This window comes from Tursiops truncatus, chromosome 8 (genome assembly GCF_011762595.2).
Source record: "Tursiops truncatus isolate mTurTru1 chromosome 8, mTurTru1.mat.Y, whole genome shotgun sequence".
In the NCBI taxonomy this organism is placed as follows: domain Eukaryota; kingdom Metazoa; phylum Chordata; class Mammalia; order Artiodactyla; family Delphinidae; genus Tursiops; species Tursiops truncatus.
The window spans coordinates 65,608,600-65,627,164 of NC_047041.1; the positions used below are offsets into that span (position 1 = coordinate 65,608,600).

The 18,565-nt window shown below is 45.0% G+C and overlaps 1 protein-coding gene across 3 annotated transcripts in view; it reads left to right on the plus strand.

The window, feature by feature from the left end:
• Positions 1 to 1,302: 1,302 nt before the first annotated feature.
• Positions 1,303 to 18,565, plus strand: part of TEAD1 (TEA domain transcription factor 1) — a 262,497-nt gene continuing 245,234 nt past the window's right edge. The window contains exons 1-2 of one of the 3 annotated variants that reach the window (XM_033862575.2): positions 1,485 to 1,622; positions 2,217 to 2,360. The gene's annotated coding sequence lies outside the window, so the exon portion shown is untranslated. Of the gene's footprint in view, positions 1,623 to 2,216; positions 2,361 to 11,368; positions 11,492 to 18,565 lie in introns of those variants that run through there. The other 2 variants (XM_019948063.3, XM_033862576.2) reach the window with 2 other exon arrangements.

Genomic DNA, 18,565 nt, shown 5'->3' on the forward strand with positions numbered 1-18,565 from the left:
GTAGAAAATGTGCTGTCTCCAGTCACATTCCGCCTCCCTCAGTTACCCATATTTAGGGGATTCCTGGGGGCACACAAAATAGGCGGCATTATGTATCCTGGGGGCCCCAACTGGAAAGGAGAGCGAAGTGCCCCAAGAAAAGAAGTCAACAGAACAGGAATTGCTATGCTACTTCGATCTAACTGAAACTGCCGGTTACAATTACCCCAAATTTTAGACAGTTCTGCCACAGTGGGTCAGCTTTACCCAGCTGTTTTCTGATTTACCCACGGAGTCTACTATGTCACTTCAGCGTCACTACCTCCAAAGGTAGGGTAAAAGTTATTCTATGTGTACATGAAGTTTATTCCCCCCATCACCAAAAAAAAAAGAGTGACGTGAAATTGCCGGATGTAGCATTTAAAAATTTAGGGTTTTTACCTGACCCATTGCTTTCGAAAATTACAACTCGCAGGGATGAGTGAACTCGATTTCTTGAGCGACTCGGAGGAGACCGTGTTAGCAGGGCAGCATTATTACGAACTCCGGAATTATCCTTTCTTTGCTATGCTAAAGGTTTCCCTTTCCAACAGTAGGGCTGACTTCGACTTGAACGAGAGTCCTGAACTTTTATAAACTGAAAAAGAGGGGAAGACTTGGCAGGCTGGGAATCCGGCCCCGGGAAGGCGTCCACCGCGCTTGTGAACAACTACGTGAATTTCCAGAAGAGAAACTTCTCTTCCCCACACTTGCAGACTTCCTCCGAGTCCAGGAGCGCTCCAAGCGGCCGCCCGAGCTTCCGCGTCTCGGGACAGGGAAACTGAGGCAGGGCAGGAGCGGCGCGCGCATCTGCGGCCTCGGCGCCCGCCCCAAGGAAGGAACCCAGGATTCCAGAGTTCTTCGCGCTGCGTAGGCTCCTCCGAGGCGCCCTACCCCCGGTCCGCCCCGCCCCGCTAGGGACAAAGCCCGGAGCCCGCGCCGGGAAGGGGCAGGGCGGCTCCCGCGCGCTCCCCGCTCCTCCGTGGGCGCGAGACTCCGCCCCGCCGCCCCTCCTGAGGGAGCCCGCGCGCGCCCCAACGGCTAGGCTGCCGAGCCGGGCCCGCCCCGAATCCCCATGACGTCACCGGCGGCGGCAGGCCCCGCCCCCGGCCCCGGGCGGCAGGCCGCATGACGTCACCGAGGCCCCACCCCTCCGGAGCGAGTTCGGTCCTGGCGTTCATTTCATTCCTGTCCTCATTCCGAACATTCTTAGCATCGCTCGCGCCGTGCCGCGCCGCCCGAGCCGAGCCGAGCCTCTGCAGCCGCCGCCGCGGCCCCGCCGCCCGCCGCGGGCGCCCACCAAGCACTTTGCAGACTCGCTTCCACCCTGCGGGCCAGTCCGCGCGGCGGGGCCCGGGCTCGGGGCGGCCGCGTCCGGGGACAGGCCATGCAGTGAAGCCCCCCCACCCCGTCCACCTTTGCCCGGAGCCGCGGGCAGCAGCCCAGTACGTCCAGCCGGCCCCGGGGCAGGAGCGGTGCTAGGTGGGGGGGGGGGGGTGGCCCAGCCCGGGGACCGGGAGCCGGGCTCCGAGCTGAAGGCGGGGGAAGCGGCGCCGAAGTTTGCCTCGGACTCGCCGGGCGCTGCGGCAGCTCCCTTCGCCGAGGTAAGTTGGCGCGCGGGGCTGATGCTGGGTGCGGGGGGCGCGCGGGGCGCCGGGGGCTGGGCGCCCGTGGCGTACGGCACGGGCCGCTCTCTCTCTCCGGACTCCGCTTTGTGTGCGGCGGGCGGGTGGGCACGCGGAGGGCCGGGGCCGGGCCCCTGCGCCCGCCTCCCCGCGCCCCTTCAAGGTGAGCGGCCGGGCGCCGCCGCGGGAGTTGCCGGGACGCCAAGTTGGGCCGCGCGCTGCGGAGCCCGCGCGGCAACAGGCGGCCCTGGAGGCGCCAGGCCGGCCGCGCCCCCCGCGCCCCCCTCTCGCGCCCGTCTGCCTGCCAGCGCGCACACGCACACACCCTCGGGCAGTTTCCACGTTTTTCTCGGGGAAGTCAGAAGTTAGAGCGAGCGCGGGCTGCGAGAGCCGACGGCGCCTCCAGGGAGCCCGAAGCCGGCCCGATCCCCCCACCGCGCCTCCCCAGCCGCCCCAGGCGCCTGGGCCCCCCGAGGCCGGCCTGGGGTCTGCGCCGACTTGTGCTGCTGGCGGGGTTTCGCTCCTTCTTCTCAAAGATGAAAGGAGGCACGGTCGTCTTTGCCGCTTCTCCAGGACTGTTGCTGCCGCCGCCGCTGCTTCATTGCACATTCAAGTGGAAAATTTTCAGGAGTCAGCAGAAACATTGTGTCCAAAAAAGACTGAGTCGCAGTTACCACCAAACCCTGGAGGAGACTCTCCCTGGAAAACTTCCCTTCGGTAGGAAATACTGGGGGATTCGTTTGTTTATTGGAAGAGAAATGATCCCCAGGAGGGGAGAAAATCAGGGTGCATTTCTGCTCTTTGTTCGTAGCAGCAACATGTTTTGTTCTAAAGTCCAGAGGCCCGCTTTAAAGAAAGTACAACTTCTATGAGTTTCCTTTTTTTCTTTTTCTTTTAATGTGTTTTTATTTTTTTTAAACCGAAGCAACATTTTAAATGAGTTGGAAACAGTGGAGGGGCTCACACCTCCCTTCTTTTTCTCCCACGAAAATAAATAAAATCCAGATCATAATTTTCTTCGCTTTTTAATTGTCTTTTTAAAGATTTATTTAAAGTTGAATGTCACTGTATAAAAATATTTATGAAACAATGAAATACCAGCCACCAGCATTTCTCAGGAGGCTTGTTAACTTCTCAGAAGCAAGTGGCTGCCTGTGATTTGCAGAAATGAAAATTGACCTCAGTAAGCACTGGAAACTTAGAGACAGATGATGTTCCAGGAGCGGGTAATGTAAAAAGGCCGTGTTTTAAAAACAGTGCTTTGGAGGAAGCCCAGGTCCTGGCACAGAAAGGTCTGCAAAACCTATCAGATTTCAAAATATTATAGTTTAAAAAATATATGTATTAAAAATGCTACAGATATTGCAAATGAGTAGAACACTGTCAGTTCTGGACAACCACGTGTTTCTTCCTCCCTACCCTTTGCCTTGATTGTTTCTGGAAGTTTAGGTGGTCTGATGCTTGGGGTGTGCTGGGTGCCTGCAGGTGGTTACCTGAATAGACAGATCCCTTCAGGAAGAAGTGATCCCGCTGCGTTGTCCGAGCAGGGAGTGAGCTCTGTTCTCTAAAGCTTGCAGTGAATTTTGGCTGGTGTTTTATGCATGGGGGCTTGTCTGCCAGGGTACTGTGAGGTGGTTTGGGGAACAGACCTCAGGCTGTGCCAAGTGCTTCATCCTTTCACTATTGGATTTGTGCCTTTCTGTAAATAGCAGGATCTTTGAGCCCCAAGTACATCTGAATGCTTGTAAGGGCCAGACTTAGATCCAACTTTGGTAAGAATCTTTCCTTTTTAGATGGAAATAGTAGAATCAATTACAAAGTGACTCAGGAAAGACAAATGGATTAGTTGAACCTTTGTCAACAGTGAGGTTTTGAATTGTTGATTGTTTTTTAGGGGAAAGGCTTATTTTTCTAATCTCACTATTCCCATAAATGGTCACAGATATTTTTGTTTAGTATTTCTTTCTATGTGCAATTCTGTGTTGGACTCTCAGGTTTCAGATTTTAAACAGAGTTTACAATTCTTTTATTTGTTGTTGATGTAAAAGAATGAGCTGATAAGCTGCATCCATTACTGGTTCTTGCCGATGGTATAAAAATGCCCATGTAGACCATTTTATTTTTACGTTAATGATTAAGTATTATTTGATTTGCAGTTTTAGGAGAATATCAGCTACCTTTCCTTCCTCCCTTCCTTCCTTCTCTCTTTCTTTCTTTCTTTCTCTCTTTTCTTTCTCTCTCTCTCTCTTTTTACAAGTTTGAAATAAAACCAGTGTGACACTTTGCCTTGACAGTAAGAGTAAAAAACTATTAAAGGAAAGAATTTTTGTGTAGATTTCTCCTCTGTGTGATGTTTTATAAAGTAACAAATAGAACTCCATCCAGGAAACATGCCTGAGAGAGATTATTGGGGGATTTTTTTCTTCTTCTTTTCCCAAAACATAAACCAGGACTCACCGTGGCATATACTTAATGAAATTTAATTTAAAGAAGGAGGACACGCTAACTTAGTTTGAGCCAGACTGAACTGAATTTCTCACCAAGAGGTGCTTCCTGGCATTGTGGTGCTGTGTGTGCCTAGGCCCCAGCAGCAAATCAATTATATGTAAGGGCTGCTGGTGGTAGGGGGTTGGGGGGCAGCCTGGGGAAAGTCAGTTTCCTCCTTTCTTCTTCTCTGCCCCTCCCCCTCTTTTGCTTTATATAGAAAGAATTCTATATTCACATACTCAACTTTGGACACTGGTACCCCCACTTTTTTTTTTGCAAAAAGGACAAGTCATAAGGAAAAAAATGTTCGGGTTTTTTGCTGCTTGAGTTTCAGTCATTTATGAACAATTTTGAATTTTGTTGGCTCTGACGATACAGGACAGCAAGTATAAGAGGGTATTTCTTAATGCGAAAATTTGGTGGAATATACTTGTATTGATATGGGGATCTAGATCATATTTGTTGTCACATTTTCAGTAGAAAAATGTGACAGTTCGACAGTTCGAGAATGTAGATCCCAAATGTTAGATAGGCCTTTGGAGGAATGAGCTGTGCCGTTAACAATATTTTAAGGTTTCTTGCTTCTGAAATGGATTGACCTGTCATACATGGCGGTGGGACAAGAGTTTGTGCATCTGTGGGGTTACTCGTCTCTCTAATCTCTTGTGTTGTTATGTGTTAATTGTGAGCATAATTATACTGCCTGCAAATGATAATTGTAGTGTCTTATCACTCCAAAGGTTGGTGCAAATAACTGTGTGTATGATCCCATGTATGTAAAATGACCGTGCTCACATACAGACAGTAGGTAGATAACACTTTTAAGCTTGTATTTTAGGCATTTTATCTTGTTTCCAATAAAGAGATTGCGAAAGGAGAGAAAAATATTGTGGATTGAAAGCTGTGCTTAGAAGTTGGATCTGTTTAGTGATAAAACTTTTTGGTTTTTTTCCAAAGACTGAAGAATACTGGCCCGAGCAAGTGTCCAGCTTTCTCTGTAGAATTGCAAGGAAATCAGAGCCCACCTTTTTGTTGATAAATGCGGGCATTACAGCTTCCTCTTTCGAGTTCAGAGACTGGAACTGCAGAGTGCTAATGGCCTACTTCTGAACTCGGCAAGAAAAGTATATTGTAAGCTTTGACAGACTCAGGCTGTGCTGCTGGGCTATTGGGGACTGACCGATGACTGGAGTAATCTCTTACAGCTGCGCGGCGCTTTTTCTTATTTTATCTGTAGAAGCCACAGATTACACTGTGGTGTTTAAGTTAGATCCCAAGTCAGGTTTGAACAGTGTCAGTGATATATTTTATTTTCTTGTTCACGAAGGTGATAAAATCAAGTAATTCAGGTCCATCCTAAGCACTTAATGTTTCAGTATTTAGTATTTTTGACAAATACTAATTTCGACCCCCTTGTATCGCAATTACTGAATACTTCTGAAATCAGGGAAGTTTGGGGCCTTTCCTCTTCTGGGGTAGTTTGTGGAATGCTAGAATATTTGGATCTAAATACTTGGAGTGTTTTTTTCTTGTTTTTTTTTTAAATTTTTATTTATTTTTTGGCTGTGTTGGGTTTTTGTTGCTGCGCGCGGGCTTTCTCTAGTTGCGGGGAGCAGGGCTACTCTCCGTTGCGGTGCGCGGGCTTCTCATTGCAGTGGCTTCTCTTGTTGTGGAGCACGGGCTCCAGGTGCGCGGGCTCAGTAGTTGCCGCACGTGGGCTCAGTAGTTGCGGCTCATTGGCTCTAGAGCGCAGGCTCAGTAGTTTTGGCACACGGGCTTAGTTGCTCCACGGCATGTGGGATCTTCCTGGACGAGGGCTTGAACCCGTGTCCCCTGCATTGTCCCGTGGATTCTTAACCTCTGTGCCACCAGAGAAGCCCATTTGGAGTGTTTCTGCATGGGTTTTTATAATTTGTTTCAAAGCTGTGGGCAGTTGAGAGTTTTCAATGTGTAAGAATGTCATCATAAGCTTCCTCGACACTCTCCCTTGTTTGAACTCAGAGTGGAAATCCAACCATTTCTTCAGATACATTCGGGCTTTGTAGTGGTGCAGCATAAGAGAATTTTGAAATGTGTATTTATTTTAGTCAAAGCAAATGGGTTTTCAGGAGTGTTTCTTACTGGGTGGGTCGCTTTCAGCTCTTAAGTTCTCCTTTTGTCCACTGGCTTTTTGCATGGTTGGGAGGATTCTCTGAAAATACTTTCCATAGTCTGGGAGTCCTGCCTGGCTAACTGTGAAACCACTGGTCTCTCTTCTGATTGGATAAGGGGTGGGGGGAGTTCCTAAGAGGCCGTCTTTTCTACTTTTGTGGCAGGCCCAGGGAGGAAGGCTCTATCCTGGCTGTATTTTGCCGCTAACCCCCCAGTATTAACTATCCTGATGCAATGCTTCCTGCCCTTTACACGTTAGATTTTAAGGCTGTGTCCTAGGATTTCATTAATGGTTTTAGTATGAGGAGCAGAGCCCAGCATTGGAAAAGGGGTTTAAAAGAAAAAGCCAGTTTATTGATGAACAAGTTAAGCACCACCATTGTCTCCATTGGGAAGTTCTGGTTGCTTTGAGGCATCTGACAGGTTTAGATGTACGTGTAAAGTGACTGAAACATTATTGGCGGGGGTAGATACAACAATGGCGAGTGCTGTTGTTTTTACATATAAACTGAAAAACTGCTGCTAATGGTGGGAAATGTTAATTATGTGAGAACATATTGAACTTATATTCTCTGGCATGAACTTTTAAAAGAAATGCATGAACTGTGCTGCTTTTTTATAAGCACAGCTTTCTAATTATCATAATTCAGTTCAGCTCTGCTCTTGGATGGAGTTCAAGTGCAATCTCAATTTAACTTGAAAGGAGGTTTTTTTTTTTTTTATTTTAACTGAGAATGTTTAAGAAAATTTGAAAAGTTCATCCAAGAATGTTGTCTGCTTAGGTGTGGTTAATTGGGGGGATGAAATGAGTGGCTTTCTGTAATAGTTAATTAGATCTGAATATTAGGATAGAGGCTTTTTTTTTTTTTGCTTTGTACTGTATCCAAACCTGCATCTTGTGCTTTTTTTCATAACCAGATGCTATGTGTTGTTGAGTTCTCTTTGAAAACCAGTGTCTTTTCCCTTATAGTAAACTAAATAGATATTCTGTTACCATCAATGATATAATCTCTGCAAAGATAGGAACCTGTTTTGAGAGAGTAGAAAGAAAGAAATGCAGAAATCTTATGAATTCATTTGCCAAAAATCACTGTTAATCTTTTATACCACCCAAGACTTTAGAATGTGATATCCTTATGTGGTCATACTTAATGGCATTTTGTAAAGGGAGTCATCTTTGACAGCATTCATTCCAGTGTCCTTTACATTTTCTGTGACCTTAGTGTCTTTTCAAAAAAAAAGAAAAAGTTAGTGAAGCCCAGGTGCCAAATCCTCTGTGGAATCAGTTTTAATTGGAAGAAAGAACATCTTCAGCTGGACCTTCCGACTTTCGTCCAGTCTGACTTCTGCTAAAATGCAGACTTCTGCCCGAGGAAACCAAATGACTTCATTTGCTCTGGCACTTGAGAGTCCGAATTCACTTCCCTGGTGGTGAAATAAAAGGAGCCAAGTGTTTTAAATAGCCACTCCCCGAGGCCCGCCTGCCCGAGTGTTTTGAGAAAAGCGCATTGTCTGCTTGCAGCTCTAGCTGGGAGCTGGCCTGGCTCGCCCTCCCCCCAACCAGACAGCTCCGTTTCTGAAGTTGACATCTGGTTTTCTCTCTGTTCACCTGATGTATACCACACACGTGCACACATGCGGCGTGCACGCATGTGTCCTGCAGGTAACACAGGTCTTTGACATTGAATGTGTGTATGTTTCAAGTCACTCCTGGGATAGGGGGAGGCTCACAGCTAATAGCACAAAATAAAATGTAAACATAGTAGCCACCCCACATGCCGCTGCTGCTGGGTTTCTGTCCAATGGTGCTTTCTGGGTAGGCGTGCCTATTGTTGTGGCAGCAACAGGCGGCAGAAGTTGGGGCACCATATGGCGGATGTGGGCCTCAGATAAGCTGTCTGGTAATTTAGCTCATCAATAGCATTTTGATATGCTTCATTTTCAGATCACCCATCACTGTGGCTGGGGCTATCTTGGGGGCTGATTCCGAAACCATTGAAACCTCTGGGAGCCGATGCTTCCTTTGGTGGAATCTCTTTCAGCCCTTTCTCCTTTTCATTTCAAAGCTTTTGGGAGACAATGGTGGTTGGTAAGAGTTAGAAAGAGCTATATCAGCTGAGGGAACCTTCAACCCCGTCTTGAAATCTGGAATGCTTAGAAGACCTCATCAGGTATTTCCATTGACAGAAAAGCAGAAAACAAGCTATTTAATAGCGTTTCATACTGGCAGAGCCAAGAAATTCCCATAATTCAAAATTTGCTTTTGTTCTAAATACTGGGAGGATAAGACCAATATGGTTCTTATTTTGACAAAATGTTTCTAGTTTTGTTGTGCATTAAAAATACCTCCCTAATTTTTTTCCACCTTTCATCAAGTGCAAAAATGATTAATATCTATGTAACTGAAAATCAGAGGAAGTATTATCTGTGATTCGGAGGCAAAAAGCAGCTTCCTTTATGACTAGGAATTCTTAGAGAGGGAAACGCTCCTAGAACATCTCTACTCAGATGTTCAGTGAAGCTGAAGCAAAACTAAAATCTCTGCCACTGGTGAATCGACTGGGGGACTCCTGCCTTGAGTTGCTGGGGCCATTTCAGGGATTCTGCACATAGTAGGTGGATTAGTGGAAATTTCATCATGTGCATGCCCAGGTGCTTATCAGCCATATGAATCTCATTCAGCAAACATTTGTGTCCCTGATGTGTGCCAGGCACTGGGGAAGCCAGGGTAAGACTGTCTGTCCCTTTCCCCACCCAGCCTCTCTGCACATTCTCAGTCTCCTTTCCAGGCCTCCCGCCTTTTGAATTTGGGGTTTCTAATTCTTGCTACACAGATCTGTTTACATGGCTAATGCAGGATGGTTCTGACGCAAACCCAGGGCAGCCTCTTTGCACGCCTGTCCTAGAGAGTCTCTGCCTCACCAGTGATTCCCGCCTGAGCGTGTGCATCACAGCCTCCATGGAGCTTTCCACAGACTGGGCATCAGCCCTGGAGCCTTAGGGCTGGGATAGGTGTAGTGTTTCTGTATTTCTAAGAGACCCCAGAGTGGTGTCCACCTCTGATTGGGAATTATTACTCTAGGTATTCTAACTTTTATCCTCAGATGGAATCAGGCTAAATTTGCCTCCTAACTCTAGATTTTTCCTGTATCTGTGAGGTGATGTACCTAGGAGCATATACTGACTGTTTATGGAATTCACTAAGATCTTTTTGGTTGGTTTTAAAGATATGGCTACACAAAAATGCGCAGGAGAAGCAACACAATGAGCAGAACCGCCTTCTCCGTGCTCAGCACACATCTGTTATCCCTTGGGAAGGTAGCAGTTGTTTCCAGATGTGATTATAGAGGTGAGCCTCAGGCTCCCTGGCAAGGAGTTTGAGGACTAATTCTTGCCTGGCTGTTTGCAGAGGTAGTTTTCATTTTTGAGTAGTGGGGATGTTCATAGAGGGTCTCACGTGGTGCGCCTTGATATTGCAGAGTGAGGGCATAGGAAGGGTGATCGTGACAACATCCCAGAGATGAGCATGGTTTTGCTGCTGATAAACCATACTCGGCTCTTATTCTTTCCTTTCTTCTTTCTTCCTTCCACCTTAGGCACTTTGAAATCTAGGGGCTCCCAGTTTTGCCTAGAACTGTTACATTGAAACATTTTCAGGGGTTACTGTGTGCCAGGGATTTGGTGATCAGCCAAGGGTGGTCAATGAATGGCCATCAGTAAAACACCCCTGCAGAGTTTCCAATTTAGCAAGGGAAACAGGCATGTGAAGAGATTAAAGAGATCATCACAATCCAGTGGGGAAGCTGTGTTTTTCATATTTCATGAGTTCCAAGGTGCAGTTTTCTTCCCCCATATTTGAACATTTCGAAATTAGGATGTGTCCTGCAATCATGGCTGGCCAGGTGGTGGTCATGACCCATGATGTGGTTGCGTACACTCATCACAGCCTGCAGAACAAATGCAGTGGAGAGGAAGAAAATTCCAGCGTCAGTCGCTAAGCATTCCTAAGAATGTATTTGATGTCGCCAGTGCTCTCATTGACACAGAGGGCAGTACTGTGTGGAAAAGCATGGATGTTGATCTCTCTGAGAAGTTGTTTTAGTATATCTTACCCACTTTTGTTTGCTTATATAGTTTCCTTTTTATATCTGCATAAGATTGACATATGATAAAGTTTCAATATTTATAAAATACAGTTTCTAAGTGATAAGGCTGTGCTCTGGCAACGTGTTTTGCAACAGTATTTCTTAGAAATAAAGTCATACTGCATTTAACAATCACTGGTGTCTTAGAGTTGATGAAATGTTGATGAAATATGTTTGCATCTCTTTCCAAAAGGATCTGGGAGATTATACATCATTGATGGGTTGCTTTGAGGGAGTGGATTGGGAAGGGGAGGGGCTTTCATTTTTACACATTTGTAGTTTTCAGGAACATACATTTTCTTAGGTAATATCAGAATAAAGGGGGGAAAAATCCAGTGGGGTGAGTGCTCATGATATATCCAAAGAGTTGTGTTTCCCAGTGGTGGAGACTAAAGAAACCTTTGTAGAGGAAGTGATGTTGGAATTGGGCCTTGAAGGGAAAGCGTTTTTTTTTTTTAATTTTTTTGGCCAGATGCCGTTTTGGGATTAGAGTGGGACTAAGTTGTTAAATAAACAAACAAACATCTCCCCCACCCCCTAAATACTCTCCAGAGTAATGAACTCAACCCTAAAATACTAAAAAAGAAGTTTCATCGCCAGTCGTGAGCCAGTATAGATCTAAAACTTGGCTATGAACAGTTAATGAAAGAAGCAAAAGGGAGGGAGGGGTCTGGTTGTGGGGAGCTGGAAGCTTCCTGATTCTGGTTTGGAAAAAGGCAGGATAATAACATAGGTTTAAAAGCACAGGTTTGGAGTCGGACACACCTCAGTGCGACTCTTGGTGCAGCCACACTTGTTCTGTACCCTTGGACAAATTACTTCCTCTCTGAGCTCTGAGCCTCCGTGTCCCCATCTGTACATTTTAATAGAATGCCTCCTGTGTGCCCGGCACATAATACATGCTCAGCAAACAGCAGCTTCATGTGCTGTCTTGTACACCAGGTCTCCCTGGAGTTCCTGCCAGGTCAGCCTGGACGTTGACTCCCGAAGAACACCCGAGGCTGAAGCAGTTGCTAAGAAGAGCCAGACTTATGGTCTCGGGCGAATGATTGAAATCCAGGAGAGGTGAGGCATCCCATAAAGTCCTAGACCATTTATCTCTTTGAACCACACTTCCCTGATTCATAAAGTAGAGGAAATCCATCAGTAAATACGCAATATCTGAGGTCATTCCTTGCCAAATGGTAATACCAGTTAAATGGGAATGCTTCCAAAGATGGGTAGCATGGTGCACCTATATCCACTCGAAAGGAAATGTCTTCCTTAGGTTCTTGCTTGGAAGCCACTCTCCCAACTTTGGGATTGGGTTCTGAAAGTTCTTTTCCAAGGTGTTTGTATAGAACTCGTCTTTTCATAGAGAAGCTATGCTCAAGGCCCTGGACCTGTTGGTAAAGCCATTATTGAGGAATCCCTGCTGGAGTTCTGAGGGCATCAACTCTGGGTGTGAGAGAACAAGAGGCAGAGAGGTACCTCCCCATACCTTTGCTGGCCTAATCGCACCTCTTAACCTGTTTAGAGGCAGACTGCTTAACTTCTCTGTGCCCTCAGTTTCCTCATCTGGAAAATGGGCTGGTGTGTTACCCACCTTGAAGGGCTGTGATAATATGTAGATAAGAGCTAGCTCAGTAGGCTAGAGCTGCAGGTGTGACTGCTGTTAAGACTTATCCTATTCCTCCAAGTACTCCAAGCTCTGGAGTTAAATCTCTGCCCCTCTCATCAGATTCCTTTCTCTGGGCCTTAAATATAATTCAAATAATAATTCACACTCATGTGTGAATGGCAGACCATCCCTCTGCCAGTATATTTGCATATTTTAAGAGAATGTTTGTTAGTCCCAGGTGAGTGTCTAAGTTGGGTTAGTACTGAGGTACTTCCTGGGCAGATGAGCTGAATACTTTCTGGATGCTGGTGGGTAGAAACCTGTGTTTTCAAAGCCAGAGGCCCTAGGCTGGTCATGCTCCACTTGACACCCAGGTACACTTCAGGGTGTGTCCATGTCCCCGTGTTTTCAGAGCGGGGCCACTCCCAGTGACTGGTTTGAGCAGTTAAGACTGCTTTGTGTGAGCCTAGGCTGAGGACCACCTGCATTTTTGCTCATGTCTTCTTAACCGGGGTATATAGAACTGTGTGTTAATCTGGTTTCCTAGTTTAAATTAAAAATTGAGGTTAAAAATTGTTAAGAGAGATGAGGAGACTAGTTGGGAAATAAAGGCTTTTAGAGGCAGGCAGACTGATAGTTGAAGAGGGGAGAAAGGTAGATTAAAAAAAATGGTTTACAACCTGTGAATCTACTAAAAGTCACTGAATTATACTTTTAAAAGGGTATGTGAATTATATCTCATAGAAAAAGATGGAGCACGGTACTCCCAGCACTCCTCACACGGTGGTACATTTGTTTTGCTGGTCAAGTGATTTAAGATTGATATTCAGAGCAATGACCTAATAATAAGGGTTTACATCTCTGCTAGTTTACTGGTTTTAGTGCGGAGCCTAAAGGTATCCATTAGAAGTATCTACAGTGGAAGGTGTTTTTACTTAAGAAAGAATAACTTCAGTAATGTGGGATGACTTGCTCCTTAATGATAAACGTTGACTATGTTAACCGCCCGTATGGCTTACACTTTAAACAGCCTGTGGACTAAATCATAAAAGATAAATAAACTAGGAGATCACGAGGGAGGGAGACCTGGAAGGCACGTGAGGCCACAAGTTAAGTATCGAATCTGATTTAAGTTGATTTAAGATGGGGAAAAGTTGAACCCAGCATAGGTTAATTTATACCTCCGAGTTTCAGGTTCTACTCTGCCCATTTTCTTCTTTTTTCTTTTTGTAAAACATCACTATTGGAGTATAATTGCTTCACAATGGTATGTTAGTTTCTGCTGTATAACAAAGTGAATCAGCTGTACATATACATATATCCCCATATGTCCTCCCTCTGGCGTCTCCCCTCCCCCCTGCCCATTTTTTTCTTAATTTTAACTTTTAATTTATTGCTGGGTCCTCCCACCAGATGCACACTGTCTTCCTCATAATAACTGTTTGTGGTAGTTTTTATCCACTTGTATTTCTAAAGGATTGTTCTCTACCATTCCTTGTGGCTGTGTAACTTCTGGCCTGGTGCAGTCCTGGTTTGGGCTGCTTGTGGCGCAGCCCTTAATCGCGCCCTCTTTTACTGTCAAAATGTCCCAGTTTGGAAGATAAGTGATATGGTCATCCTACGAATAGGAACTGTTGAGGAAACTGGCTGACTCTCTAATTAAGCAGAATAGAGAGAAAAATCTCAAGCAGGGGACTTTTGAGGTACCCTGATATTGAGCTCATAACAGTGTTATTCTTGCAGCATCCCAGGCTGTTTCTGAGCTTCAATAGAGGGGAGTTTCAGAGAACAACTTTTCCTATAAACCTGTGCTAGTTTCAACCAAATTGTTTCAAACCCTCTGCTATTCTGTGGATCAATTCATAACGAATTAAAAAAAGTGTCTCATCATTCATGGGAATGATTCAGCACTGGTTCATTTCCTTTCGGACTTGCAAAGTTCAATTTAGAAGTTTTTCCCAGTGGAATTCTGAAAGCTTTGTACTGTGTGAAATCTGGGGATTTCAGATTACAGATTTTAAAACCTGTAGTTTTGGCTCTCTTGACATTCTTAGTTTCAAACTTGCTTATCTTTGTTGTTTGGGAGACTGTAATGATGTCCTATGATGTGCCGAAATACATTGGACCCGGACCCAGTATCCACAGGGGATTGGTTCCAGGACCTCTGCAGATACCCAAATCCTCGGATGCTCAAGTCCCTTATGTAAAACGGTGTAGTATTTGTATGTAATTTACACACATCCTCCAGTATACTTTAAATTATCTGTATAGATTACTTATAATACCTAATACAATGTAAATGCCACGTGAATAGTTGTAAATACGGTGTAAATACTAAATGTTAATAGATACCAGCTTGTGGCATATTCACGTTTTGGTTTTTTTGAATTTCCTGGAAATTTTTTTTTTTCTCAGATAGTTTCGATTCGAGGTTGGTTGAATGTGGATTTGGAACCTGTGGATACAGAGGGAAAATGGAGTGGAATCTTAGAAATTTAAGAAATTTTAGTACTTTGCCTAAAACCAAAAATAATTGTAATGACACTGCTCAATTCCAGGTGGTTCTCTTAACAACACTATTCATTTAGTTATTTTATCATGTGCTCTAGGCAGTAACTTGGGCAGGTGTTCAGTTTGAAAGAATGGCTTCTGGCCTTTGCTGTTGAGAATTGGGAGAACTATTTCCTTGTTGGGGTGGTTCACTGGGAGAAGGCATTTGAGGGTCTTCCTAGGGCTGGGGTCTTGGTCCCTCCACTTCCAGCTGTGTGGGTTGGATAGCCCTTGGTCTTGGCTCTCCCTGTGACCTTGGGCAAGTCACTTGAAAATCTTTGCTTTCCCTTTCTGGTAAGATGATCCAGCCTGCTTTTGAGCCTAGCTTTAGATTAAAGAGATAAAGTGTGAGAGCCTTAGGCCAAAAGGTCCTGGAGCAGTGTTGTTATCTGAGCCATCCCGTCCACAACCCCACACTCCCTTCCCTTTTATGGAGGAGGAGCAGTACTGCTGAGTCTATTCCATACCTCTTCTCTCAGTTGTGCTAATTCCCAGGCCACCCTGGGAGAATTTGGATAAGAAAGGAAGGCTGACAGGCCAGGTTCTGTCTTAAGCCCATTCTTCAGCATTACCTTAATTTAAACCTGAGAGCTTTATTTGTGGTTGAAGAAAGTGAATCTCAGAGAGGTTTAGTAACCTGCCCAAGGTCACACAGCCAGTGCAATGGGGACCAAAATTTGAAACCAGTTCCTAGATCTGTGTGACTTCACGGCTGCCAGGCTGAAAAAGATTGCCTATTAAGTCACCTGTGGCATTTGAATGGTGTTTAGATTGTGACATTGAAACAAAGGTAGACTTCCCCTCTTTTGGTGTATTTGTGCAGAAAAGGCAGACTACTTAATACTTTATTTTGTTTTGTGTTCTTGGTGGCCCATTTTACTCTATTTTCAAAACAAACCTGTGGCTAAGGTCCTAAGATGTTAGGTGTGACCCACTCAAGCCTTTCCTGCCCCACCCTAGTCCTTCATCTTCTTGTGAAGGGGCAAGATTCACCTCCCCACTTTTGTGTCAGTCTTCAAAGACTGTGGGGACCCAGAACACCTCACCTCTCAGACTGGTTATATGAAAATGAGAGGCTATCTGGGGACTGGGTTGATCTAAACTGCTCTATAGCTGTGTTGGGGGCTCTGGCAAGAAGCTGATCTGGTTTGGAAGCCTGGAACTGGACCTGCCAGTTTATCTGGTTTTCCTTTGGAATGTGCTCTTGTTGGCCTGCAGGCAGAGTAAGTTAGCCCCCTCTACCACCCGGAAGGCCTGGATATGGAAATGCCTTCATGTTGGGGGTAGGGTTTTTAGGTAGATGACCTTTGGGAGTACTTGGGAACTAGGGAGATGGGGTGAATTTCTCCCCTCCCCACCCAGGTGACCAGCTGGAAATATGTTTTAGGCAGTGATGTGTGATGGACAGTGGCAGGGGCAGAAGGGAAAAGGGAGTTAACTGCTTTCTTCAGAGCCCTTAATAATCAGGTCTCTGAAATAGACAGCAGGGACTTTGAAATGGGATTGCTAATGGGGTTGCTACCCATCTTTGATGTCATGGTTGGTTTTTAGTGGAAGGTTGTGGAATAGTTGATACTGTCTTACTCCTGTTCACCTAATTCTGCTGACTCTGGGCCAAAAGGGGCTGGGGCACTGATGGCCAGTTTCTAGGACTTGTGCTCCTGTCTTCCCCTCCTTCCCTGTACTGGTTTGCCCCCTTCTTAGAGTTGTCATATATTTCCCAGTGCCTTTTGGGTACCTCTGCTGTTGGCCATTTTGGTGTTGCCCTAAGGTTGTGTAGATCTCTCTAGTGCTATATATATTAAGCAAATATAAAAGCATGGCTTTGAAGTCAGACCCAGGTTCCAGTCCCAGTTCTGCTTATTGGCTGAGAGGTCTTGGGGAAAATTATTTAGTCTCTCTGGGCCTCTGTCTCCTTATCTGAAAAATGAAAATAAAAAGAATAAGTAAAATGATGGAGTATGGCGAATGGCCCACAGTGAGCTTCTCCATTGGTTGCCCCAACCCATTCTGAAGTCTCCTGCTTCCTCTGTCCTCCAGTTCTCTGTCCAAGATCCTGAGGGTTTTGTCCCAACCAGAATGGACCAGTCTGACAGGAGCTCATTTATTTGCTTTTCCATCTTCCTCCTTTGGGTTTAGTTTTAAGCTTTTTTCCAGCTTCCCTTCTTGCTGGATTTCCTGCTCTGTTGTTTTTCTCTCTTCAGACAATTTCCCTTTTGCTTTCATATTTTCACACACACACAGACACACACATGTGCCGTCCACTTTTTTCACCCTTTCTCCTCTGCTTTTATCACTTTGAGATCTTAAAGAGACTGCCCCTTCAGTTTCCTGGGTTTCACCAAAAATCGTCATCAGCAAAGCACCACTTCTTGATTCTGCTGTTTTTCACATTGGAAAGCGTCGGATCTCTTGACTTAGGGAGTTACCGGCACTTCCGGTAACTATTTTGCAAAGACATAACTCATCCTGATTCTCATTACATTTTTGAATTTGTGGAATTACATACATTTATTCCACTTACCTGTTTGACCTTGGGCAACCTCTTTATTTTTTTTGAACCCAGTTTCTCACCTGTAAAATGGACATAGTAGTGCCCTTCTCATGGTTTATAGTGAGGGTTAGCACGATGCCTGGCAGAGTGTCTCATTAACGTTATCTGCTGATTATAATTACGGCTACTCTAAGTAGCCATGACTTAGAGTGCCAAGTATCTCTTCTCTTAGCATCTTTCTGTCTTTTTGAAGGAGGCGGACAGGAGCAGTGCCTTATTTTTATTTATTTCAGATTTTTAAAATATTTTAGATTTTATTATGAAAAGTTCAGTATAGTATATAGAGGGCAGTGAACGTCCCTGGACCATCATGACTTAGCAACAATCATCACCCCGTGGCCATTCTTGTTTCTTCTAAATCCCGGGTTCCTTTTCCACTAGATTATTTTGAAACAATCCCAGATGCCATACCATTTTATCTGTAAAGGTTTAGTATGTATTTTAAAAATATAACTCTTTTTAAAAAACACCAACTGTAATATCATCACGCCAATATTTTAATAATAATTCCTTAATGTAAAATATCTAGTGGCTCTTCAGTTTTTCCTTGATTGTCTCATCACTGTTTTTCCATAGTTGGTTTGTTTAAATCAGGGTCCAAACAAGATCAAAGGTTATCTTTGGTTGTTCTGTTTCTTAAAACTCTTTGAAGATCTCTTCCCTCCTTTATTCCCCCTTGCGGGTGATGTGTTTATAAAAGCCTATTTCTCTTGTCGAGTTTCTCGCTCATTCTGGATTTTGCAGTTGCATTCTCTTAGTGCTGTTTATCATGCTCCACTATCCTCTGTATCTCCTATAAATTGGAATTTAGACCTAGAAGTTTGGTCTGTTTGAGGTTTAATGTTTTTTGTTTTTTAAGGCAGGAATATTCCATAACTAGCAATCCACCAGGAGGCACGTGATGTCCAGTTGTCTCTTTCTTTGTGTGTTAGCCACTGATTTATGATCTCTACCTGTATCTGTTGTTTCATATGGGCTTCGTAAACTGGTCATATTCCAGTCCTCTCATTCTTACTTCATTTATTAGCCAAAATACTCATAGAAACTTTCTATCATCAATTGTTTGGTTAACCTGGCATATAGTTGTACAGAAAAGGCAGGTATGTGGTTTCTTTTGTTTGTTTGTTTGTTTGAATATCATTATGCAATCGTGGATTTAAAATTGTCAGATTTTTTTTTTTTTTTTTGGCGGTACGCGGGCCTCTCATTGCTGCGGCCTCTCCCGCTGTGGAGCACAGCCTCTGGACGCACAGGCTCAGCGGCCATGGCTCATGGGCCCAGCCGCTCCACAGCATGTGGGATCTTCCCAGACCGGGGCACGAACCCATGTCCCCTGCATCGGCAGGCGGACTCCCAACCGCTGCGCCGCCAGGGAAGCCCTGTCCAATGTTTTTGACTCTGTGTAGTTTCCTCTTCCTATTGATGCTCAAATTGT